General features: G+C 38.2%; 1 long non-coding RNA gene across 1 annotated transcript in view; it reads left to right on the top strand.

The window, feature by feature from the left end:
• The first annotated feature begins 20,080 nt into the window (after positions 1–20,080).
• LOC117797078 overlaps positions 20,081–26,415 on the top strand; it is a 30,447-nt gene continuing 24,112 nt past the window's right edge. Inside the window, exon 1 of the long non-coding RNA XR_004621929.1 lies at positions 20,081–20,194. This is a non-coding gene — a long non-coding RNA (uncharacterized LOC117797078). The remainder of the gene's footprint in view (positions 20,195–26,415) is intronic.

Here is a 26,415-nt window from a genome sequence, read left to right as displayed (position 1 = left end):
AGTTGGTTGAGTGATGGACTCTTAATTTAGGCTTAGGTCATGGTCTCTGTGCTCAGTGGGGAGGCTGCTTGTCCCTCTCCCTTTCCTTCCTCCTCCCCCCACTTGCTCACACACATACACTCTCTCTCTCTTTCTCAAAAAAGTAAATAAATCTTAAAAAAAGAAAAAAAAAGAAAATTGCAAATGAAAACAACAGTGATATACCACTACATATCTATGAGAATGGCTAAAATCGAAAATACTGACAATACCAAATGCTGATGAGGATGTGGAGCAACAGGACCTCTCATTTATTTTCATTCTCAACATGATTAATTTTACTTAACAAAAACGTATATTATTTATGCATCAATTATATGCTATATACACGTACATTTGTATACAGGTATATGTTTCTTACCAAGAGTTACTTATTTCATAGATGCATATATCATATAAACTGTCTTTAGTGTCACCTTATTGCAATTTCCCTTTTGTCAATCCCACCCCAAATTTGTCAATCTCACTGAATTTCATATACAGAATTCAATGGTAGAGCAATTTGGACTATGATCAGGGGAAAAAGAAAGGAAAGAGGAGGGGGAAGGGAGAGGAAGGAATTGTTTTAACTGGTTCAAAGTTCCCAGGCTAAATTCTATGCATTTCACTCACAAGAACTTTTAAAGTTCTTTTTCAGCAACTGCTTTAACTTTGTATATATATTTTAATAAACCTGGTTATATGGGTTTGAAAGGTGTAGTGGTTTAGGGACAGAAAATTAGAGCGTCTACCTATAGGCATTGAAAAGAAGAACACTGACCAAAAACAACATTAAAAGGAGACAGTTCTTCAAAAAAGCTGGTTGTCTGACTTTAGTTAATATAAAGGGCAACTATCTGGACATTCTTCAGTATCTTACAAGAGCGTAATTGTACGATATTTATAATGATGGCCCTGCATTCCTAGGAAAAGGTTATCTCATGTATATATCTCAGCATATTCTCGTTAAGAAATTTGGAAACTGTTCATTTAGAGAAAGCCCCATCAAAATGGCTAAAAGTAGCTAGAGGGAATCACTTCTCGATGTCTTCAGACTGCAAAAATTTACCTTTCATGCATTCTCTCCTTTTCCTTCACCATCTCTCCTTCTCTGTCTCTCTCCCTCTTTTCTCTTCTACACACACGTGCTCTCTCAAACACACACACATTTTATTTTATTTATAATACTTGTTTGATGTTTGACTTTTTTCAGGCTAACTTTGCTAGAACGGTGGGCTTATATTTTAAGAAAATACAAATTTAATAAGATTTTACTTCCTTGAAAGTAATGTAACATTTTTATTTATATATTAAAAGATGTCTCAATGTATATTTATTATTCATTTAAGTCCAGTCAACTCTCAATTATCTCTGGTAATAGAGAGTAAGGACAGAATGAATGGATGGAGTGTATTCCTAGTCCCAAAACACAACTTTCAATCTCTTCTCTATGAGTTCCTTACAAGATAACAATACTTCCTTTCCCCTTCTTTGTAGACTCATTTCAATTGTAGAATGACCTTAAGAAAAACAACCCAAGAGAGAAAAAGAAGGAAAGTACAAGATGATCTTAAATCCTTTCCTAAATGAAGATAACAAATGAAATCTCTAATGATTTATCAAAGAAAACAAACTGGGATGATTTTTCAAATACTGTCTCTGGAAGTGTGGGTCACTTCTAGATAAAAGTTGATTGCTCTTTATTAAACTCTGCCAACTATTTTGCAAATCATAAAATCATTTTAAAAGCCAGCTTCTTATAAGATAAGCATAAATGTGCCTTAACCTTGAGAATAGCAGTTAAATTTTAAAATGTGAATATTATTATACATTTTAAGATCTGCAGATGAAGAAGACAAGCAAGTCTTTATTTAATAACATTGTTAAAATAGAATTAACAAAGTCTTACAAACAAGTTATCCAGACTGTCAGTATTAGAACAGGCTTCCTAGCCTTTCCTTAACTAGCAATAATATTGGCCTTTTTACTAAGTGTCAACAGCATTTATCCAACGAGGAATCGATACTGAGCTGAAACTCCAAGGTCTTAACAGCTAATCCTAAAGAACATCACTCAGTGGAGAGTCTGGGATGGTGCTTAGCATAAAAGCAAAACCGAAATGATTGTGTAAAACGGATGTGCTCAAATTTGTACACAGTTTTTATATTTGATAATTATTGAGCAATGAGGAAAATAGGAACCAGAACTAGCTTTCCCCCCTCAAATATCTTCATTAAATAAAGAGTAAAATAAAATCCTTTCAGACACATAGAGAAGTACACTATAATTTAACACCTATTGTGCTGTGGGATGTCAATAGTCATTGATTGCTTTTTTGTGAAGAGCCAATGAAATCCTATAAACTTGCGTTAACTTTGATGCCACAAAGGGTCAAATATTTAAAAACACTGTTATTGATGGTGACTTTTTAAATTATTATTCATCTGAAGAACCTAGCCAGATGAGTACTGTGTACAAAACTCTGTGATCCCCATCAGGTGATGAAGTTGGGGAAGGGGGGCTAGTCTGTGAATGCGCTTTAAGAAACTGCTCCTGAAGAGAGGGCAAGGCAGCTCCCTGGGTAAGGAATTCAAACTCTATCTGTGGTCATGTCAATAGAAAGTCAAATATTTGAAAGAAAGGAGAAAAATGTGTAATTTTATTGACGTAAAATAGAAGAAAGAAAAAGAGGTATGGGGTTGTATGTCACGGATAGAATTTTTCTAAATTTATAAGCAGAACTTTTAGAACTGAGAAACTGTTATTCGTGACACAGCCTGGGGTCTATATGGTCTGGGAGACAAGATGAATTAAATGTTAATTCTATTTACAACAAAGTGTTAACTGGTCTTTCTTCTATTACTATACCTTCTTGAAGCTGTCTGTTACAGCAAAATGAACTTGGATCTTCTGACCTATCCTGAGTTCTGCCAAGACTTCTTCCATCGGGAACTCTTCCAAACTCATTTTATAAAGCCAACATTATCTTGATACCGAAGCCAGATAAGGACACTAAAACTAAAGACAACTACAGGCCCTGATGAATATAGATGCAAATATTCTCAACAGAATTCTCCTAAATTCAACAACACATTAAAAGAACCACACACCATGACCCTACACCTGAGATGCAAGGATGGTTCAACATACACAAATCAAAAAATGTGATATGTCACATTAACAGAAGGAAAGATTAAAACTATATGACCATCTCAAAAGATGCAGAGAAACATTTGACAAAATTCAACATTATTTCATGATAAAAACTCTCAACAAATTGGGTATAGAAGGAACACACCTCAACATAACATAAGCCATATATGACAAGCCCACAGCTAACATCACACTCAACAGTCCCCTAAGATCAGGAACAAAAAACAAGGATGTTCACTCTTACCATTCTTATTCAACTTAGTACTGGAAGTTGTAGCCAGAGAAATCAGTCAATAAAAAGAAATAAAGCATCCAGATTGGAAAGGAAGAAATAAAATCGTCTCTGTTTGCTGATGACCTGATTTTATACATAGAAAACCCTAAGGACTGACAAAAAAGTGTTAGAATTCATAAGCCAATTCAGTATAGTTGCAGGATGCAATTCAATGTACTAGAATTAGTTGCATTTCTATATACTAACAACATACTATTTGAAAAAAATAACAATTACATTCACAAAAGCATCAAAAACAATAAAATACTTGTGAATAAACTTAATCAAGAAGGTGAAATTCTGTACACTAAAAATGATGCCATTGATGAAAGAAATTGAAGAAGATGCAAATAAATGGAAATATATCCCATGTTTATGGGGTGGAAGAATTAGTATTGTTAAAATATCCATACTGTCCAAAGCCATCTACAGATTGAATGTAAGCCCTATCAAAATTCTAATGGCATTTTTTACAGAAATAAAAAAAAATCCTAAAATTTATATGAAACCACAAAAGACCTCAGATAGCCAAAGGAAGTCTTGAAAAGCAAAAACAAAGTTAGAAGCATCACACTTCCTGATTTCAAACTATACTGCAAAGTTATAGTGAACAAAACAGTGCAGTACTGGCATAAAACAGACAAATAGACCAATGAAACAGGATCGGGAGCCCAGAAGTAAACCCATATGTGTATGGTCAACTAATAGTTGACAAAGAAGCCAAGAATACTCAATGGGGAAAAGATAGTTCTTCATGAATAGTGTTTCAAGAATGGAAATCTTTCAAACAATACTGCAAAGCTATAGTGAACAAAACAGTATAGTATACAGTACTGGCATAAAATAGTCAAATAGACCAATGAAACAGGATCTGAGCCCAGAAATAAACCAGTATGTTTATGGTCAACTAATAATTGACAAGGAAGCCAAGAATACTCAATGGGAAAAAGACAGTTTTTCATAAATGGTGTCACAAAACTGGAAATCCACATGGAGAAGAATGATAGGAGGAAAAAAATGTAGGGAAAAAGGTCCTTGATATTGGTCTTGGCAACGATTTTTAGATATGATACCAGAAGCACAAGTAACAAAAGCAAAAATAAGTAAGTGGAACTACATCAAACTGCAAACTTATCTACAGCTCAAGAAATAATCAACAACCACAACAAAAAAGTTACCTACAGAATGGAAGAAGATATTTGCAAATCATATATCTGATAAGGGTCTAATATCCAAAATATATAAGGAACTCATAAAAAAAGAGAAAAAACAAAACTAAAATAATATGATTGAAAAATGGGCAAATGATCTGAATAGATATTTTTCTATTTCTGTTGGTCAGCAGGTGCTCAACAGCACTAAATGTCAGGGAAATGCAAATCAAGACCACAATGAGGTACCACCTTATATCCGTTAGAATGGCTATTATCAAAAAACAACAAATACCAAGTGCTGACAAGGATGTGGAGAAAAGGGAACCCTCCTGCACCGTTGGGGGGAATGTGGTGCAGCCACCATGGAAAACAGTATGGAGGGGCTTCAAAGATTTTTTGATAGAACTACTATATGATCCAGCAATTCCACTTCTGGGTATTTATCTGAAGGAAATGAAAACACTAACTCAAAAACATATCTGCATCCCAATGTTTGTTGCAGCTTTATTTACAGTAGCCAAGATATGGAAGCAAATGTTGTCTGTCAATGGATGAATAGGTAAAGAAACTATGGTGTATAGGAATATGATTATTATTCAGCCACAGAAAAGAAGGAAATCTTGCTATTTGCTAAAACAGGGATGGACTTTGTGGGCATTATGCCAAGTGAAATAAGTCAGACAGAGAAATATGTGAAATCTTAAAAAACCTGAACTCCTAGAAAAGGAGTAGATTGGTGTTGTCAGGGGCAGGGGGTGGGGGTCAAGGGGAAATGCATGATGATGATCTAAGGACACAAACTTCTAGTTTTAAGATGAATAAGATCTGGGATGTAATGTATATCATGGTAATTATAGCTCCTAATATTATATATTTGAAAGTTGCTAAGAAAATGGATTTGAAAAGTTCTCACCACACGCACAAAAAAGTATTGTCTACGTGAGGTGATGGATGTGTCAACTAATCTTATTGTGGTAATCATTTTGCAGCATTTATGTATATCAAATCATGCTATACACCTTAAAATTACACAGTGTTATATGTCAATTATTTCTCAATAAAGTTGAAAACAAACAAAATATTTTCCATTAAGAAAAGAAAACGAGTCCCTTGCAGCCTCCTTGAAATGGGGAAACTGGCTTTAGGGGAGGTAGGAGAATCCCAAAGGTATGTTAGGAAAAAGCTCCTTTGTCACGTATCCACAGAAGTATAGCTCTTTGGGGTCAACATCTGTCTCAAAATGTATTAGCTTTCTTTCACACATGCATCTGTAAACACTTTCCCTCTGTTCTCGAACATGAACACCCTTATTCAACTGAGTGGGTGCCATTTCAAAAGGTGTTCCGCATTGGGCTTTCAAGAATCTGGGCATTCTAGACAAAGAGGCACCAGAGGAGTTCCTATGATTTATCATGTCTATGATCCATGAATTAAAAGGCCTTGGTGAGTGAGACCATTACGGTTTATTGCTTCTGGGAGCCAAGTACTACAGAGTGTGTGAAGAGAAGCTGGCATTAGTTCCTGAACAACGGAAGTCCCTAAATGCTGATTTACCTGTCAGACTAAATTGGCTCTGAAAGAATGCTAATTAAAAAAAAAAAAAGAAAAGAAGACTTGTAAATATAGATTTAGATTCCCTTTATTCCAAAAATTTCAAAGAAAATCTATATAATTTTCCTATGAAACTATGAGGAGAATTGTACATAACCATTTACATTCCATTATTGGTTGACATATTTTAGATCACAAACAGTTGAGAATGCCTACAAAAAAGTTACATGGAAGCTTTCAATCCACTAACAATATCACTTTCACTTCTCAGCTGCTTAAAGGGCCTGGAGATTGGATGTTTTCACAAAAGTCATTGTCTAAGGGTTGCTTGCTTGAAGTAAGTTATGATGGTCTTAGAGTTGCTCTAGTTTGGATCATCTGTTTAGTCCTTGGATTCAGCCCTATCTCTTCAGGCAAGACAAAATCTAAATTATGCCGAATTGCCGGTGTCTATTCAATCTTTTCACGTATTTAGTGAATTCTACTATTTTAGTTTGAAAGCACGTCAGACCTCATACTCACATCACATATGGAAAGATTTTTCTTATTACCATTAATCCCCCTGCCAAAATTGAAAACCCCATTCCTTAATTCTGGGTTAGGCTTTCTAGATCCTAGAAGAGCTGCTCAAATGATCTGTCTTCTTGAACAGGGATCAGCAAATATTTTCTATAAAGGGCCAGACGGTAAATAGTTTTTGTCTTCCCAGGCCATAGGATTTCTACCACAACTAGTCAAGTCTGCCATGATAGCATGAGAACCATCCTAGACAACATGTAAATGAGGGAGCACAGCTGTATCCCAACAAATTAGATTCATGGTCACCGAAATTTGAATTTCATATAATTTTTACATGTCACAAAATATTCTTTTTTTTTTTTTTTTACCTCCACCACTTAAAAAATGTAAAATCTATTCTTATCTCAGGGACTGTACAAAAGCAGGTGGCAGATTGGATTCGGCCCACGGGTGATAGTTTGCCAACCCCTATTCTTGAAGATGCAAATACAATGAGTTCCAAGCCTCGCCTACTCATGTTCTTTGAAGGGAAAGGGTTATTAATTTTAATTCACCTTCCTTTGTAAATCATCAACACATCATACAGGGCACTTTCTGTAACAAGATCTTGAGGGGGAAAGTGAAAATCCGACCTAAGTATGGTGTCCCAAGTTCTGTCACATAACCAAGGCACCTGAGAGTTGCAGATGGGGACCTGTCCTAGGCTACATCACTATAGACACACCGGTGAAGCAATAGTGCATTTTTTCACCTTGTCTTCAAGCTGAAATGCGCTGATTTCCTTATCAGTTCTTTCTCCCCAAATTCTAATTAATTACAGCTGCTTTCATAGTGTGTGAAGTTAAGTTTAATATATTTTTTTCCCTGTTGTGGTAAGAATGTATCAGTACCTGAAACTATTTGTCTATGTTGTCCAAATCTCACTGATTCTACATAACTTATAGCATAATCGGTACATTTGCAACCATCTGATATGAAATATTCCCTGTCAAAATGTTGGTAAAATCATCCAAAATTCCACTTACTAAATGGGTATTTTGTAGAATTGGGGCCTAATATGGTGAGGTCTAATGCACTGAGGCCTAATGTATCAATTAACTTCAGATTCTAAAGCTAGTGTGATAGGCAGGCTAATGAAATATTAATATGAGAAATATTAGTAGACAAATACTTTAGGTATAATAAATTGAGTTAAATATGATCATTAATATGCTTCCTTGATGATACATTCCCTATCTCACGATGCCAATATGAAAACAAAGTAAAAATATTCCTTAGTTAAAATGATTAATGATGACAGTCCCTAAGTTGCTTAATAAAAAGCACATAAACAGAAAGACTTCAGAGGTTATGTTTTAAGTTTGCAAGTAGCTATAATTTCCATTCTATGATCTCTTGGTTTTCTCTTTAATCCCTTTTGAATAGCAATTGGCCAATATATTTGGAATTATTTGCTTCTATGGTTTACCCATCCCTCCTAATATTAGCCTACAAGCTCTTGGAAGCGAGGGCACCCGTCTTACTCATTTCCTACTCCCAGAACTGAGCAAAATGCCTACACAGGTGAAATGCTTGATGCATTTTTGTAGAATGAGTGAATTGCATTATCTTGTGAGTACCCTTGTTTGGATGAATCACAAAGACCAGTTTATATTTCTTGATTCTATCTTTTGATAGAGGAAACAGTGAACCTGATTCATTTGTTCTGGCCTAAATGCTTCCAGGAAACAAAGGACAAATTCCCTCTATCTCAAGTTCCCGTATTAGAGTCTTAACATCAAAACTCATAATACAGGTGTGTTACAGCTCTAAATATGAATTGTCATAATGGTAGACTTTTTAACAGCAGGTAAAAAGTTTTCTGTCTGGGGGTGCCTCGGTGGCTCAGTCGTGAAGCGTCTGCCTCCAGCTCAGGGCATGATCCCAGGGTCCTGGGATCAAGCCCCGCATCAAACTCCCCCGCTGGGAGGCTGTTTCTCCCTCTCCTACTCTCCCTGCCTGTGATCCCTCTCTCGCTGGCTGTCTCTCTCTCTGTCAAATAAATAAATACAATCTTTAAAAAAAAAGAAAAAAGTTTTCTGTAACTTCCGACGAGCTTGTGGGTAAGAGCAAGATATGGAAGGCGGAGGGTACCCACTGTAGCTCTGCATGTGCTGAGACTGGAAACTTTCCTCTAAGCTGTCGGGTCTCAAGACAGTCAGGCTATTGGAGGGGTTAATGCAGAGAATCAAAAACTATGTCACTTGTTTTCCTCGTACTATATGTGAGGGGCTTCTCTGATGGTGATAAAGTACGGAAAATGTCAAAACAAATGTAAAGTGACTTCAATAACTTTGATTTATGCTCCTTGAAAATGCTAAGCATTTCATTGTATTGCACTTACCTATCTAAAAAATGGGTAAAGTAATGATCGAATTATTCTAAGGGCTGCACAACTATTTGGAAATAAGTCCTTTAGTTATACAGTGACTCCCACTGAACTGTCTCTTGAAGTTAAGCATCATAAGGAGAATATCTAAGCCTACTCAGTAAATCAAGAAACTTCCTAGCAGATTTTCTTCAACTCACTCAGAAAATGTCATTAACAGAAGAAAAAAAAAAAAGATAAGTGCCTGCCCTCCTTTAAAAGGCTGTGATTTTGCTGACTTCACAGATGGCCTTATCCTTCACTGGAATAGCAAGCTGTGTGTCTCCAAAGGGACAATGTTTCTGTTTTTTGTTCAGTAAGAAAAAGGCCCCTACAGTAGAATGTATTTCAGATGGCTACAAACTACATGGAGAGGGTCCAAAGTTGGAGGCGAGCTAAGAAGTGTGATTTGAGTCCCTGCTCTCTGTGAGCAAATCTTAGCTTACGCCTTGTGGCTACCTGGTTGTAGGGTCCTTGGGCTGACTCCCTGTTTTCATCCATGATCTGGACTACGGTTCTGATTTTCTTGCTGCACATAGTAAGCCAACTCTGGCAGTTTTCCGGAGCTGATATTACTAGCAAACGTTTACAAAGCACTTACGATGTGCCAAGTTTCAAAGGTATGGAGATCTGGATCTGATATTTGATATTTTTATTAAATAATCCCGAAAACTCTAAAAAACCTATTTTAGGTCTCGGCTCGTGGATTGGTACCATACAGAAGAAACAAAATCTGAGCAAACCCTTCACCAGCTTCAAACAAAATGCTCAGTTACAGAAAATTTATTTTAGATGGCCAAGGAGCTTTTTCCAAAGTCAAAAAAGTCTGACTCCTGAGGGAAGGTGGAAGTTATTTTTTAAGAGTGTTTTGCAAAAGAGGTGGGGGGTGTGCAGTAAAGAGTATACCCTTGTCCTCTTAGAAGAAGTCTGTCTTCTGCCCTGAAGGTGGACTTTGTTTGCCTGGGGACCTTGGGCTGGCAGATAGTAACAAGGTGATGTAGGTGGGACCTGACTACACCTTAGGGTGGAGGCTAGGCAGCCAGAAAGACCATCTAGGTGACTTATGGTGAGAGTTTTGGGTCAAGAGACGTGGAGACTGAGATCAACCATGCAGGACAATCAATCCTATCTACATAACGGAGCTCCAATAAAAACTTTGAATACTGAGACTTGGGTGACATTCCTTGCTTGGCAATACCCACGTGAACTGTCACACATCTATACTGGGGAGTCCTGACTCTATGGAGAGAGGACTTCCTCAGCCTCTGCCCTATGCACTCTTCCCCTTTAATCTCTATCCTTTCTCTGTAACAAACCATAACTGGGTTTTTGCTACTGTTCAAGTGTAATAGTTTTCAGTGAGTTCTGGGGGTCCTTCTAGGGAGTTATCAGAAGTGGCAGTGGTTTGGGGAACCCCCTGAACAGGTAATTGGTGTCAGAAATGAGGTAGTCTTGTGTTCAGTGTTCCCTTTAAACTTCCCAGTCGATCAAAACTCTTCCCAGTGGACCCAGATTCAACCCCCGGGATCAGAAGTCCCTGGAGCGACTGTTTAAAATGCAGCTTCCCTTTGTTACTTAAACCTCCCGAATCAGAAGGGGGTCGGTTGGGAAGCGGCGTTCTTAGAGAGTTTTCCAGGTGCTTTCTGAAGCTGGGTACCACTATTCTAGAGAATGAGGACCCAATCCTAGAAGAAATTAATCTGATCCACTCCAACAAAGATGCCAGAAAATCCTGGGAAGAAGGAATCCCAGCATCTTCACCTGTCCCGTTTCCTGGGTCATGACAGTGCTCGGAGAATAATCTAACATGTAAAGGAAAAGCTAAAAGTGATGACCCTGGGTGATCCGGTAGAAAGGCTCCAAGGAAGAGTCATTCCTTTCTCAGTTCTCTGGCTTTTTGCAGGAAGAGGATAGTCACTTTCTAGGTCCCAGGAAAACAGTGACCTCCATGTATAGTGGAGATAATCACTGAACAGAATAGAAGCAGCTGGACCCTGCTTCAAGGGATCATATTGAATCATAAACACCTGGTTTCACTGGGGTTTCTGGTTTTCCAGTCTGAAGTCACGTTTCCACCGGAACACACTGGTTCAGGAAAGAACTTGGGTTCCAGCAGTAACGTGCTGGCACAGGCTCACAACGTGTTTGGGAGTGGGTTATGTGTACGGATCTTTTGTACGTGATACATATCTTTTCCCAACTCCTGTTCAGTGACATCACATGGAAGGTTGGCACTGGTCGTGGTGGGAGTATTTACACCATAAAAATGGGCAAATTGTACATGTCAGGCCCATCCCCACTGGCTATTGAATACTTACCAGCACTTCTCTGGTGCAAGCCTGGGCTGGTGCCAGAGCGAGGCATTGACATTTTCCCACCCTCTTACATGCATTGAAGGAGAGAGGCCTGATTTACTTCCAAAAACCTGAATCTGACTCCAGAAGAATGCAGAGTGCAGTGTCTGCAAACAAAAAGGACACCTGCCACAATAAAGTTCGTTTGCATATCGGTGTCACTGAGAAAGTCAGGGCTCATCTTAGTTTTATGAGTGACATTACAGAAAACTTGAAAGGGGTCATTTGGATATCAAGTATTATTTATCACTCAGTATTCTTATAACCATTATTATAATGGTACAGCCATAATCATTTAAAAAGAGCCTTAACAGACAGGCTTTGATTTCAAAGGGGGGAGTTTTTCTGAAGATGATTGAAGGGGATTCCTTTGGCTTTGCTGTCAGCAGAAAAAAAGCATTGGTGGAAGAATGTGATAAGTGATGGGTAGCCTTGGACGGCAGGTCTTTGAGAGTTGAGTTTTGTCTAATAGTGAAGATGTAAGTGAGCCAACGGTTGAATGTTCACTGGATATTCCATTCTATTTCATCTTTCACTGTAATTTATAAGTTTGAGTTAAGAAATTTCATTATTGGGGCAACTGAATCCAAAACTAATGCTGCCGGATAAATGTACAATTTTTTTCGCACTTAATTATGATCTTACAGGTGAAATGAAAGAAAAATTGATTTCTGCTTTTATTCTTACGAGATTTGAGTATTTAAAATATTTATCTAATGCCTTGGGCAATACTAAATGCGTGTCTTAGTTGGGTTTACATTTTAATTCTCTGAAATGAACTCACTAGGCATATTTATATGACCAGGGACTTTTAAGATGGTGAGCTTACTTCTTACAAATTGTTCAGGCTAATATATGTACTTATAAAAATTTTACAAATATCATCGGTTGACTCTAATTCTATGTTACCCTCTCATCTCTTGTGAAATATTTTTTGAAGTGCATCAACTTTTAGACTTGTAAAAGGAGATTTCTTTTGGAAATTCCTTATTTTTAACTGAAAAAAACAAAAGTGGTCATAATTTTTCATGAAGCTAATTCACTTTAATACCGTCTCCTTAAATGGCCACTCCTGATACGGTTTTCTGGTGTAAAAGATAATGCCCCGGAGAGGATAGGGAACATTTATTGAGCACTTACTGAGGGGAGATGCTTTCCTAAGGACTTGATGTAGTTTATCTCAGTTAATCCTCCCACTAACCCTCGGAGATAAGCCCAATTCTGATCGCAGTTTTCAGATAAGGGATTGCAGCTTACAGAGGCTAAGAAACTGGCCAAGGCCGAACAGATTCTGAGAGGCAGAGGCAGGCCCAACCTAGACAGTCTGATACCCACGCGTGTGCTCTTAACTCTCTTCCTCCTTGGTCTCAGACTCCAGACAGTACAGCGTGAGAGAAGATCCCAGAATTGATTCACCACATCCATGTGATTCTGAAACAATTTTAGCTCACTTTGAGGAGTTTCTAGGAAGGACCTCTCCTGTATCATTTGCTAAAATGATATGAAATTCCTAAAAAGAACATTTTGAATCTTGGCCATGATGTTAGATGAGACATCCCAAACACTCAAATATCAATCTTTATCTCCTAATCGTTGTTAGTGATTGACTGATGGATGGATCAATCGGACAAGTCTAGCAAATCAATTGCATCATTCTCATGGAGTTTCCAATCTTGCGAGGACACACAGAAGGTAACTCCCAATACAAGTAGTCTGATTGCCACAGTCGAAACTGGCTTCACCTCTCCAGAGCACCAACAGGCTATGACTCTTTCATTTTTTAGTTTATTGATTAAATATTACTATGATTATTACGAATATTAAGTATTATTTATGACTTTTATTTTAATGAACTGCTGGAGCCTCCATGCTCTTACTAGCTGAAAGGTCAAAGTTTCCTTCCGCAGCCTACTCCCTAGAATTTTCTTAAAGTCTTGGGCACCTGCACAGCTGTGTCCCACTGATGGTTGCAGTCACTTAGTTCATATCACCTGTTCAGTGTCAGGTATTGTTCCTGAGTGTATGGTGCTGTACGAGGGTGGCTGGACCTCAAGACACTTTCAGCCTCTGCCCAGGCTCTATGAGAACTAGCTCTCCCCCAGGAATGCTTGGGCCTTAGGGTTGAGCTCTGGATACCAGCCAAGTTGCTTCTATTTTTGAATTTCCGTTTGGGCCACAGTGTATAAGGGTAGATCTGTGAACCCAACCCCAATTGCCAAATTCTAACCATGACAGTCTTAACCGTTCTGATGTCTGGCTCCCATAACAAAGGTCTGGAGGTTTGGGCTAAGGTCAGATGGTGGTAGGCATCATGCTATGGAAAAGGGCTTAGAGTTTGGGTTTCACTCTATAAGCAGTAAGTATAGTCATCGACAATTTGGATTAGGGGAGGTGCATGAAGAAATGGATGGTTGGACAATTTAAACCCAAGTTGTAAGATCTCATCTTGGGTGGGAGCACTGGAATGTCAAGGAAGAGATGACTTATAATCCTGACATTTCAGAGAATTGGTAAACACTTCACCAACCTCTACAATCATGCACTCAAGTCAGACGTTATCATTGGTGGTCATGGTGGCAGAGTCAGGGGAATCTTGGGTCAGATAAGAGAAATAAAGCCAAATTATATGTTAGATTTTTTCATGTCCAGAAACAGAGTTGTTCTTAACTCATGCCCAGCTGACTTGGAGTTTATTACATGGAAACAGAAATAAGACAGAACACTAATTGTCTGCCATAGTTAACCACCATAGAACCACTGTAGAACCACTCTTATGGGACAAGGGTAGGAAGTGCTGTGCGCTTCTCTACAATTATGGTACCTCAGCTCATCTTGCTTTCTCATCCACTGTTCCTGCTGCTCCCAGACCACCCTGCTCTGCTCTGTAACTCAGAGCTTCTGCTAGTTCAAGGATTCCACTGCCTTACTGCTTCTGGATTACTGCCCTTTTCTCCTTTTTCTTTAAATTCACCCATCTATTGTCTAGTCCAGGAGTCACTAAAATTTTTTTCTAAAAGGCATATATTTTAAACTTGGTGGGCCACACGGTCTCTGTTGCAACTATTGAACTGCCGCTGTGGCACAAAAGCAGCTACCAGATAATATGTAAACAGATGGGCATGGCTGTGTACTAATAAAACTTTATTTATAAATAGTGAAATGAATTTCATGAAAGTTTAACACATCGCAAAATATTTTCCTTCATATATACTTTTTAATCATTTAACTATGTAAAAACCATTCTTAACTTCTGGCCCATAAAAAAAAAAAAATGATGGTGTGGCTGGATATGGCCAGAGGACTGTCCATTGTCTATCCTTGTTCTATATTCTTCTCTAATCCACATTCTTATTTTCCAACAGAGAGGATATTTATTGGTTTAACTAGTGATTGTATTTAGGGTCTTGGGCTCTGGTGTTGAACTGCTTGAGTTTTAATTCCAGATTCTAGCACTTAATTAGCTGTACAATCTAAAGTGAGTTATTTAAATTTTCTGGGCTTCATTTTTTTCTTATGCAAAACGAGGAGAGTGTTAACACTAATTCTGTGGGTTGGTGTCAGAATCAAAGGAGATACAATGGTGTTAAAGTGCTTAGCTCAGTACGTGGCCCAGAGTAAACACCCAGTAGGTATTAGCTGTGGTGGTGGTGACTCTCAGGGCTCTCCAACAGGTACAACCTACAAACCCATGTAATGTAGGCCCAGGAGAGAAAGACCTTGGTCTATGTTGTTCACTGCTCTATTGCATGGTGCTAGGAACTTGGTAAGGATAAGTTGAACTCATCTATACATCCTTAGTTCTAGCAACTGTGAGTAGGGCAGCAGACACCCATGAAACAAAGCAAAGTGACCTACATATAAGTAGTTCCAGGTTATAGATCTCTGAGGAGGGGTATGTGGGCAGGCAAGAACTCAAGCCATCACGCTGCGGTCTGTGAGCATGATTAATATTCATTGATCATCTAATATAACAAGGAAGAGGGAAACAAACACTTCAGAGGATGGAGCTTAGGGAGCTATGGAAGGGGTGGAGTTGCTGACATTGACTTAAACAAAATTGTGTTAGCAAAAGAAGTAACGGCGAAACAGAAAGCTGCTCTAAGGACTTTTTAAGTTTTAAAATCTTTTCATTGTAAAGCAAAACAGAGACAGAAAACACACAAATCAAATGCACGACTCAATAAATTATTATAAGGTGAATACCACCCAGGTCAAGAAACGGAACACTATCAGCCACCTAAAAGGCCTTTCCACGTGACCCTTCCCTGTTACAGTACGGTCTCTTCCGCCATACGGGACTATTACCCTACTTTTATAGTACTCTCTCCCTGGAAATTTCTCTTCATAGTTTACTCTCACACATGTGTATTCCTAGAAATTGTAGCTTAGTCTTGCCCATTAAAAAAAATTTGGTATGTCTTTTAAATCACTTTTAATCTATAGGTTTCTCCTAGCTCCCTTTCATTTTCTTACACTTTATTGAAGAACGTGGGCTGTTTAACCTGTAGAGTTTCCCATTGTCTGCATTTTGCTCATTTGATACTCTTGGTGCAGTTCAACATGTTCCTCTGTTTTTTGAATTTCCTACAAATTGGCAGCTGAATGCAGAGACTGGAGCAGACCCAGGTTCGATCCCTCTGGCAAGACGAAAGGTGTCTTTATATACTCTCGTGTTCCTTCTAGTTTAGTCATCATTTCCATAATGATTTTTGGCAGGACTATATGAGGCACACAATGTCTGGTTCTCTCACTTTTTGTGATCTTAGCAGCCAATGATACTGAATGCCCATATATACTCATTCATTCATGAAGGCTGCAAAAATAGTGCTATTCTATCATTTTATTTTCATTTATTAGTTGAAATACTTATATAAATAGATACTTCCTTTCATCTGCTTTTTGGCCACTCAGTGGATTCTTTCACTTATTATTTTTCAAGATAATGAGTTTATTCCTTATCTTCTGAAGATAACCAATGCTTTTTTTAAAAAAAAATTACCACAAACTCATAAATTTAAACAAACTGTATGAGTTTAAATCTATTGCAACCATTATCATTATTGGAGTTCAGTTGGTCCAGTCTTTGGCTGACGGGATCTCTTTGCTGGCCCTTGAATCCTTTTGACATGACCTTAGTAGTCTTTGATAGCTTCGTTACTACCTCCTATTATAAGATAAGATATTCCAGGTTCATCTTGTACATTTCTTCCCCCTAGCCATTTGTCCCAGAAATTCTAGAATCTTTCAAGGAAAGAGATATTCAAAGACATAAGGCGCTCATTGCTACTAGGTTGATCTCTGTTTCTAGTCCTTTTTAGTGCACAAAACTAGGAAATATATACAGACACTTAAAGATGACATATTTTATGAATTCCTATTTATCCCTTAACTCAAACTTGAGATTCTAGCGCTTGGACTTAACTTCTTTATTGTATCAGTATCTCTTCCTATCTTTTATAGGAGCCTGTTGATTGTTCCTCTTTTTTAATACCTTGAATTTTAATTCTTAAGAACAGAAGAAATGATAAAATTAGAAAATCCTATAACCATGCACCTGTTTTTATCTCATCACATATACAACAGTCTCAAAATAACAACACATATATCACCTCTAATGGGATTACTGAAAATTTAAAAAAAAAAAAAGGTTTTTTGCATATGTTCTCCCGATACTCGTCCCACTTTTTAATAGTAATATCTACATTGTCGGAGCACATAACCATTATACAATGTGCTGTCTACTTTTAACCCTCATTTCCTCTTACTTTTCCAGGTAAATATATATTTAATGCTTACCACTAGCCCTTAAGTTAATGTCTCTCTAGGCATAAGCTCATTCTCTCCACTCGATTCTTCAGGAAGGGCTCATGGGAACAATATTCCTTGAGTTCTTGCATGTTGATAACAGTTTAACCGTGCCCTTTATACTTGAAAGGCAGTTTTGCTAGATATCAAATCCTTGGGTCACACTTTCTTTCCTTGAATATTTTAAATATGCTACTCTATTTTCTTTTGGCATAAAGCATTGCTGTTGAAATTCTGATGATAACCTAAGTTTCTTTTCCTTATATGTCATGATTTTTTTTTTCTAAGATGCCCAAAGGATTCTTTTCTTTATATTTACAGTTCAGTAATTTTACTAAACTCTGTGGTGATGTTGGTCATTCTGGATTCTCAGGAATGCAGTGAGCACTGTCAAGATGCAGTTCTAAATTACTATTTCAGGGAACTTCTCTTGAGTTAGTGTTTTCAGTATTTATTCTATTTTCTTGTTTGCTTCCTCAGAAACTTCTTATTGACCATTTGTTTGATCTCCTTTTCTTCTCTTCAGTATTGATCATCTTCTCTTGAATCTCTTTTGTCTATTTTTTCATTTCTTTTTGATGTTTCAAAATTCCTCTTTTTCACTTTCGGTTTATCCTGAAACACAGTCTACTGTGTTGATAAGCTCTCGCATTCCTTCTGGTTGAGTCTTCATTTCTGATATAATTTTTGCTTTAATTTAGTATTCTTTCCTGAAGTCTGTCAGCTCATTTCTGAGATTTTCTGGTTCTGATTCGTGTTTGTCACATACTGCATCCTTTTCTTAATGTCTCTTGGCTTATTTTGAAATAGCAGGTTGCTGTTGGGATCGCTTTCGAGGACACATCCTCCTAGCGTGCCTTCATTGCCTGTTGGGATGTTATTTTGCTACTTGTTCTCTACTTTCTCTCCTCATAACATTATGTGGGACTTAACCTTGATACTTTTCTGTCATGTATTTCTATCTGAAATTAGTTTTCTTGAACTTCAAGAAGGAGGCTACATTCAACGCAGCTTTTCTAATTTCACAGAGCTCCCTCTTCTGTTGCTTTTCTGTAAAAGTATGGTGGCTGGCTTTCTGAGAGGTCCTGGCTCTCTTCTCATCTCGCCTTGGGTCTGGACTTTCCTTGACTTCATCTTTAATGTCCCTGTCATGCTCCCCATGGATCCCACCCCAGCTGTTTCTACTCTGAAGGGGGCCCCGGGGCTGCATTATGACTTCTGTGAGGCCTAGGCCTTTGTGGGTCCCTTCCTCCACTAAAAATGTCAAAAATTATATTTTACAGCTGTGTCATATGAAGATAAATATTTTAAGACATTTTCTTTGACCTAAAAGCACATTTTTTTTCCTTCTGATTTTAAAGAAATACAAACGTTCCACGGGTCCCTAAAAGGACAGTGCACCCTTGGCATGGCGGCTACTGTGCCTGATGGATGACTTGGCCCTGGAGGGGCCCTGTCCTGGAAGAGTGCCCCAGTGGGTCATTTGTGAGCCTTCCTAGTGGCCAGACTGCCCAACCCCTTCCAGCCTGTGGGAACCTCTCGTAGTCACCTTGTGTCAGATTGTGCAAAACTCTCTCAGTTTTAGATGCTCCTTTCAACATGGTCCACCATGCTTCCCAGTGAATACAAGTTGACACGCTGGCTATCATGACACGTTGGTACTCATGTTCTCACGTTCCCCAGATGCCACCCTGTCAGGGCATCCTTATCTGCAGACGTTAGGACCCTGCACGTCTTTGGCTGTCTGGGGCTTGTCTCCACCTACTTGTATTGTGCTGTGCGTGGGATGACTTATCAGCCAGCTCTGTGGTAAATGTTGTCCGGGGATTTTTGGTTTTGTTATTTAGTTTTCTGTCTGCTTTTACGTGTGGATTTAAAGTCTGAAAATCTGTACTGCTGCCGCTATCCCTCTCTCAGAGCTTTTAATAAACTTCCAAACTCAATAATTGAGAACCTCCTCATTTGCCAATAAATCCAGAGTAAGATTCTTTGGCTCTCCAGTATGCCCTCCTTTCGAAAATTCTGACAATAAGGATTAATTTGAAGTTAACTAGCATACTTTAAACTACAAGTATCTTTGAAATGGTTACAGGAGAATAGTCAGTTAATTCCTAACGTGCAGTGAATTGTTTTCAGAGAACATGGCTTTCCTATCCCAAGAGCGGCATTAAGAGTTGAAGGCGAGGGGGAGATGAGAGATAATTTTGAAGTTGGGACATCTGGCAGAGATCCAGCCTCTGGGTACACAGTGGCCAAGGGGTGGGGATTTTAAGATAGGCACGGATTAACTAGGCATACTTTATATTCTTTGAATTTTGCCTATCATCGGCCAAACCTCAGAGTGCCCTACATACTTGAAAAGCCTTTACACAGACCAGGGGTTCCCATCTTTCAACCCTGACTTGTAGGGAATTATATTACTAAATATTTTGTGCTGGCTGAAGATTGCATTTCTACCCTGGGAGTTGGAATGGTGGTTGCCTAAATCACCCAGCGGGCAGAAAAACTCTCATAATGCACAGATGCCAACTTATTCTTGATGTTTTGTGTCTTCTCAAAAAAATGCAGTAATCTATTTAACTCGCCAACTGCTAGGCCAAATGATCTGGAACTGTAAGCCTGCTATGACCTGTCTTTTAAAGAGCAAAGTCAAGTCTGGGCAAGCTGTTTCCAACACAAATGCGTGCTGGGTATTTACCTACTGTCTGGGCCCCAAATGCCTTCCACATTTTTCTCTGTGGTGCCAGCTGTGGAAGTCTACAAACTACATTTCCCACACTCCCTTGTGGTCGACTTCCTGTAAGGTTCTGCAAATGGTGGACCACTGGAAGGCAGGAGGAAAGGAAAAAAACCTTGCCCCAGATCCTGTTAGCACCAACCCCATTGAAGAAGAAATCTGCGGCTCCAGCCTCCTGTTTTCTTTGGACCTGTCTGATCAGTCATGCCGAGCCCTTCAGAGGTACCATTGCCAGCCATTTCCTCTTAGCTGATCGAAATACCAATCTACTCATTTACCTCAGGGGTGTGAGCACCACATGTGCAGGGCCCCTCCTTTCAGCTACTGGGTTGCAGAAATGTCACCTCTTTCCCTTGGTCCTCCAGCTTAGGGTGGCAAACTTCTTTCTGCAGTTACAGTTGCCCGGATGAACCCAGCCCTAGGGGCTATGGTTGTTTCTAGTGATTGCTGTTGTTCGGGTTATCTCAGTATTCCCTTCTTTGCTTTTCATCCTTCCCACTCGTTCCTAGTAGGACATTTCTTCAGTTCTAAATACCCAGTATAGTTTTTGTTCTCCTGACTGGTTATTTGAACTTGTTTTGCAAGAGCTACTGGTTTTTCAGCTGCTTTCCTCAAATTGGTCCTCCACAGTTTGCAGTGGACACATGCTGGCATGCTGGCTGTAAGGGCGGACTCATGCCTTTCCTTTCACTGAGTGCGAATTATGCACTTCAATTTTCCCATTCTGATACTTGGGCAACTGATGTGTGCTTAACGAGAGCTTTCATACACAGGTATCTAAATACTAAATTTGTTCTTACGAAGGGAAATTATAATTTTTTAAAAAAGATTTTATTTATTTATTTGACAGAGAGAGAGACAGCCAGCGAGAGAGGGAACACAGGCAGGGGGAGTGGGAGAGGAAGAAGCAGGCTCCCAGTGGGGGAGTCTGATGTGGGGCTCGATCCCGGGACCCTGGGATCACGCCCTGAGCCGAAGGCAATGCTTAACGACTGAGCCACCAAGTTGCCCTGGGAAATTATAATTTTATAACTCAGTACTCTTAAATCATCCTAACATACTCAAACCATTATGTTAAGACAATTAGATTTAGGATACCAGTGCTATTTTAGAAGTTGGACAAAGGGATTAAAAGATAAAAACCTAAGAAGAAAGAGTAAATAACTGTCATTATTTCTCTAGAGAAGACAGAAAGGATGTTTAATACTAAAATTATGAATGACTTTATGGAAGGTAATAAATAACTATTCTATATATCCATCTTGGAATGGCACGTAACCGTATTTCCGCCACTCACCGTGGAATAGAGACTGAATAACAATGGATTCTTTGTAGTGAAGGTTGTTGATAAAATCGGCTAATTAGAATTAATGGGGAGTCTGATTCCCTGAAAGAAGGCACACACACAAAATATAAACACACACATATGTATATAAACTATGTGTGTGAATGCGTGTGTGTGTGTGTGTGTATATATATATATATATATATATATATATTTCTTGTCTGGCTGGGATGAGTTACTGGAGTCCTGCCAAGGGCACGGTATGACCTGCCAACCTCTGTATGGCTTTCTCAGGTTTTAAGACTGTACTTCTAAGAATTTATGATCTCTTCAGCTTTATTCACTCTTACCTCTTGTTTTGTTGGTGAAAAGCATACCCAGGGATCTTTATTCAGTTGGAGGGGCTGCTAATTGATTAAAAAAAATGCATTTTGTCCCTGGTCACTAATTGACTGATGGAACAGCTGTTGGTCTGACAAAAAGCAGGCTGGAAAGCAGTTCCCACTATGGGGTGGTCTGTTGCTAAACATTATTGCTTTTGCTGTCCATTGCAAAAGCACACCCTTACATATTCCCAGGGATGGGGGTAGTGCTTTATTTAAAAGTATTTGTTCACTGTCTTTAAAATAAAGGGACCAGTCACCTTGAGCAATCATTAGGTAAAGGTGAATTAGCCTAAGATATTATATAAAGAATTTAAAGTTTGTTGTCATTGAGCATTTCTGAGTTTAAAAGCATGAACTTGACCATCAAATAAATAATTCTTCAAATACTGAAAATCTTATTAATGAGATTTCAGTTGGTTAATAATGAAAATGATTTTTTTTGTTGTAACCAGTAACAGATAGACTGAGTCAAATTGCCTTTATAAATACAATAGCACATTAAAAGTATTAAATTTGACTATGAAGTAATAAGCTATTTTTTTCTCAAAGGTACTTATAGCTAGTATTATATATGGCTTATATATATGTATATATACTATATATGGTTTATATTTGGTAGCTTTGCTAAAAACTCTTAATAAGGAGCATGACACTAGACAAATAAATGTAATACTGACTTATGAAAATAAAATCTCACGTACAAGTAGTATCAAATTGAAGGGTGTAATTATAAATTTAGCAAAATTTTGTATTTTGGACATCACGGAATGAAGTAAAACCAGTATCCTAGCATCTGGAAGTAACCGAATGATTGTATATATATTTTAGCAGCCATAGGGTTAAGGAGCAGAAAAATTTTGTGTTTTGCAGCATGAGACCATCACAGTTTTTAAACAGTCAATGAAGTCTCACTAGGCATTAGCCTCTTGCAAACTGTTGTGACTAGCAGGGAGTGCAGGTCAATGTGAGTGTCCTAGTTGATTGTCAGTTGATTTTTATCTGCCTTCTTGCCCCTTGGTGGTCCTTGAGGTACTTGAAGAAACCTCTAGGTGACAAGGAATACCCTTTGAAAACCATAAAGTCAGATGATCTATACGTTCCCTTCCAACTATAAGATAGAGTTGTAGCTTAAACCTGACTCAGAAAACTCTATGGTTATTTTCATATTCATAACAAAAGTCATTTGTACATATAAGGTTTAAAGTGTTCAACATCAACCCATCATAGAAAAATTCACTCTATGTTTTGTCCGGACTTGCGGGCGTAAAATTATTTTTAGAAATGTGTATATACATATATATCTTCAGGTATGTGTCTATAACTACAGGGGGATAGAAAGGAGCTAGTAAGATCATGTGAAATGGTTCAGAATCTGACAATGCAATTCAGTTCAGTTCCATTCAGTGAGCATTTATGGAGCACCTACTGTGCAAATGTACTATGCAAAACTGTATATAAGGCTCCCGAGGGTTACAGAGATGAATGGCAGGCTCTTTTCTCAATTTATTTTTGAAGCATTCCCCATCAGAGATTTTAACTTTTTAATACATTTTTAAGTATACGAAGTGTGAGGTACCTAGGGAAACACTGGCTTAAAGTACATAGAAGAAATAAATCAATAAATAAATGACATTGAATAGGTCAAACATCTTGTGGCCATGGATGGGCAAAGTGGACCAAGGGTCAGGTAAAACTGTCCCTGAATGGAGCGCTCTTTTGTCCTTCTTGTTTATTAATGTCGATCCATCTATACTAATGCATTTAGCATGAAAGGAAGTAAGGTGGGGGTCAGGAATGAGAGTAACTGAATCTCAGACTTCCATCCTTCATTAATATTAATGCTTTTCTTCAACCAGTGCATGTTGGCATAGCATAGCCTAAAAGCTTAATACAAAAAAATAGTTCTGAGGCTTCCTTATCATATATTCATTGGCATCAGGCACCAAATGGTCTCATATTCTATCATGGGCCTTCATTTTTATCCAATGAAGAGGAATTTCCCTTTGGTTAGGAGTAGGTGATGGTCATGGTTTTGTGTGTTTCCCCCAAAGTGTATTTATTTAAATTTTAAATGATTTTTCCATGTGTTGACCCACAATATCCTTAAATGAAAACAGACTTAGTTTACAGGACTAATTTCTTAAATCAGTATAAAATAAGCATTTTAAAAATTTAGTACATTTTCATTTGTATTCTTTGAATTCAATGATAGGAATTATAATCCTGTAGCCCATGAACACGATTGGCCTGCAGGCATGTGGAAATCTGGAATGTGTTTGAGTGACCAACTGAGAGGATTCTCGACTTTATCTATGACAGGTTAGCAATCTGTCCCGAATTTCTTTGTGAAACACAAGTTAAAGAAAAAAGATGTATTATATTTTTTCCTTGGACCAAATTCACTTTGGTAGAACTCAAAATATTCACTTACATATTAAAATGATCTTAGAAATAAAGAACCAAGGCCCACAGAGGTTGTATGACTTGTTCACAAATACTCAGTGAGTAACTGGCCAAGTTGTTAACTTCCAAGACCTTCCGCCTTTCAGTGCAGTAGTCTTTATATTTAGAAGAGGTTTCTTAAATTCCCCAGAGCCATAGTTTGTGATTTAGAGATCCATTTTATCTCTGAGAGTGCTCAGACCCAAAACAAAACAAGAGAGAAAGAAGGTTTTTGCAACTATAACCTAATTCTACTGCAGTTTATTGCTGTGTCTTACCTGTAATCTACCACTCAATCTTCCTTACTCAACAGCACATTCAAACCTAGTTGATGCCAGAAAAAAAAAAAAACCCAACCAACCAACCAAACAAACAAAAAAACCCCCAAGATAAAACAAAAACCCAATAACCAAAACTAAGAGAAAACACCATCCTATAAAAAGCAGATAAAATGATTTTGAAAGACAACTAATGAATATATTTCAGATCTTTCCAGTTTTCTTCCTCAGCCAGAGCTGCTTTGTTGTTGTCTCACGCAGTATTAAAGGCTACGCGTGGGGCGCCTGGGTGGCTCAGTCCCTAAGCGGCTGCCTTTGGCTCAGGGCGTGATCCCAGGGTCCTGGGATTGAGCCCCACATCGGGCTCCCTGCTCTGCTAGGAGCCTGCTTCTTCCTCTCGCACTCCCCCTGCTTGTGTTCCCTCTCACTGGGTCTCTCTCTGTCAAATAAATAAATAAAATCTTAAAAAAAAAAATAAAGGCCATGTGTGACTGCAGGTAGACGGAAGAAGAGACATGAAGGTAGCAAATTTTTCTCCCCCCTTCTTCTTTTTTTTTTAATATTAAGAGATTTTTAAAATTTGCAAATGTTAATCCTTGGGTAATGGTGTCTTTCTAGTGTCCTGCAGGGTTGGGGCCCTGAGGGTGTGTGTGTGTGTGTGTGTGTGTGTGTGTGTGTGTGGCGTCTGGGAGATGTCCTCTCTGGGTGTGTCACAGTCTCTATGTGACTCTGGAGCCGGCTTCTGTGGGACGCCCGAGCCAGGGTCAGGCCAAAGACAATTCTTGCTTTACGTCTCATTTTAATAGTTTAATATTTACATCTGTATGTTTCTCTGCAAATAAACAAACCCCCCAACCACCTTAACACTTTTTTTTTTTTGCTTTTTTTTTTTTTTTAAGTAGGCTCTGCACCCAGCTTGGGGCTTGAACTCAGGACCCTGAGATTAAGTCACATGCTCTACTGACTGAGCCAGCCAGGTGCCCCTCAACCGCCTTAACTTTTGATGCCAACCCATATGGAAGGAAGAACGACTATTTAGAAGCCACTTATGCTATTCAAATTTATGCTATTATTTAGATTACACATTTCAATTTAGAGTAATTCCTCGAAGTTCAAGAGAAAAGTTTACTAAATATGAGAGAAGTTAGAAAGGATTGAGGGATGGTTTTCAAGATTCATATTTTTTTTTTTTACTTTTAGGCGATAAAAGCAAACAAAGCATAAAAAGAGAAATGGTTTTTAATACTAAGTAGAAAAATGCAATATATATGGGCAAAATAGATGCTTCATTTGAATTAGTATTTACATGTTTTGGAAGCGCAAATAATATATGTTTTTCATTATTTTAGTAAAATTAAAGAATGGGCATTCAGCTGTCTTTAAATTTTCATATTGCTCACGCTAGTTTAGGCATGCCAGATCATTTTGGTATAATAAATTCCTACACGGTTATTGCACGGATACTAAAAGACAGTGCAATATTTTTCTCTTAAATGTAAATTGAGGAAAAAATATTAATAGATAGTTACATTTTTATGTTAGTCATTATTAGAATTTACTAATGAGCAATCTGACATGCTATTTCCTATTGCTTTAATATGTTATGTATTATAAAATGTTTTTCTACATTATAGGCGTTAATTGCATAATGTGAAAAAAATTCCTTGCAATTCCACGTGATTTATGGGCCTGCCACGGGTGACTAGGTGTGGGAGAACTTTGGCTTTTGTGGGTTTGTGGGGAACGGATGTGTGAAAAGTCGAGGAAGCCCAATTAGAGAAAGGCAGTGAGAAAAATTTTACAAAATCCATCCTGCTGAGAGGCAGGCATTTTTTCTGGATGACAAATGTCTGGAGTTCTCAGTTTTACAAAAAAGGAGTGCTCACCCCTGGCCTCCTGTCCTTTTGTCATGTAGGTAACCTAAGCCGGGGAAAAAGACCATCTGGAAAGAATGCTGTGGTTTCACAGAGCCTATGGTTCTCTACCCCGTCCTCTTCTTCCCTCGCTATGGACAGCAGTGTTCAGATGACAGATTTTGGAAAATTGTCTTAA

This window comes from Ailuropoda melanoleuca, chromosome 18, assembly GCF_002007445.2.
Source record: "Ailuropoda melanoleuca isolate Jingjing chromosome 18, ASM200744v2, whole genome shotgun sequence".
In the NCBI taxonomy this organism is placed as follows: domain Eukaryota; kingdom Metazoa; phylum Chordata; class Mammalia; order Carnivora; family Ursidae; genus Ailuropoda; species Ailuropoda melanoleuca.
Note: the sequence above shows the minus strand (reverse complement) of the source record. Positions and strands in the feature narration are given on the sequence as shown.